The sequence below is a fragment of the Leptonotus elevatus genome, chromosome 9 (genome assembly GCF_054856555.1).
Source record: "Leptonotus elevatus isolate MCC_2025b chromosome 9, RoL_Lele_1.0, whole genome shotgun sequence".
Taxonomy (NCBI): domain Eukaryota; kingdom Metazoa; phylum Chordata; class Actinopteri; order Syngnathiformes; family Syngnathidae; genus Leptonotus; species Leptonotus elevatus.
The window spans coordinates 820,760-822,185 of NC_141247.1; positions in this window are offsets into that span (position 1 = coordinate 820,760).

Below are 1,426 nucleotides of genomic sequence, written 5' to 3' on the forward strand. Positions count from 1 at the left end.
TAATGATAGTAAACAAAAAAAAGTTTCTAATAAACTTGATAATTATTTTTGCGAAATTTCATACACACAAATCCAAAGTTAGTCATTCAAAACCAATTGTTTTTAGTGTTTGAAATGGAAACCAAACAAAACATTAATAATATATTGAGATCTATCAACAAGAAAGCGATAAGAACTGTGGCTTTATGCTCTTTTTTAAATGTTTTTATTTAAATATCCCCCTGGCTGCTTTGGGGTTTTCGGTATTAATAATGTCGTATGCTGTTTTAAGAAATGTTCAATAAAGTTGTATGAGAAAAAAAACTTCCGTTCCGTTCCGTCTTCAATTCCGCTTATCCGGGGTCGGGTCGCGGGGGCAGCAGCTTTAGCAGGGAAGCCCAGACTTCCGTCTCCCTAGCCACTTCAGCCAGCTCCTCCGATGGGATCCCAAGGCGTTCCCAAGCCAGCCGTGAGACGTAGTCTCTCCAGCGTGTCATGGGTCGTCCCCGGGGCCTCCTGCCGGTAGGACATGCCCGGAACACCTCCCCAGGGAGGCGCCCAGGAGGCATCCGAACCAGATGCCCCAGCCACCTCAACTGGAAAGAAAGAAAAAAAACTTGCATAGTCAAAAAAAGTACCCCGACTTCACCTACGGACTACAATGTGATGTCAAAGAATAAAAGCTGTTCTCGATTCCATAATTGATGAGACTCAACCTGGCTTCATGAAAAACAGACATATTTGCAATCATATCAGATTAGCATTAGATGTAATTGATTATTCAGATTTATGTCCTGATAATGTTTTATTCTTTTCTTAGATTTTATAAGGCTTTTGACACGACAGAACATACATTTATTTATCATGCCTTGGAAAAGTTTGGTTTTGGAAAATATTTTTGCAGTGCTATCATAACAATGTACACATATTTTCCTTCCCGTTTTTTTCCTAAACGTGGAGTCTGGCAGGGATGCCATGCCCATTATTTCCTTATCTTTTTCTGCTTTGTACTCAACTACTTACCAATTATATTAAGCTTAGTCCATTGAAAGGCATCTCAATCGCAGATTACGCCATTATCATTAGCCAACTGGCAGATGATACAATGTAGAGGCAATCTACTGCAAATGTGCTGCTTGAGGGTCCTGAAGTCGTTTCCGTGTGGTGCTCTGTAAGGACGAGGTCCGATCATGAAAGTGTGTTTCAACAGTTTATTTGACATCACTTGAAAAAGGTTAAAAATACACCAACAAAAAAGGTGGATATCAAATGACTAAAAAGTTCATACAAAAAACGCAAAACTGCTAAAGCCGCTTTCAAACGGATGAGATGTTACACTTGAGCCTTCCTGCTCAAATCAGATTCGAGCAAATGAAGCGGAGGCGTGTCGAAGCAGTGTTCCGACAACTGCTTCGGAGATGCCGAAAATCACATGACCACTGCAAAC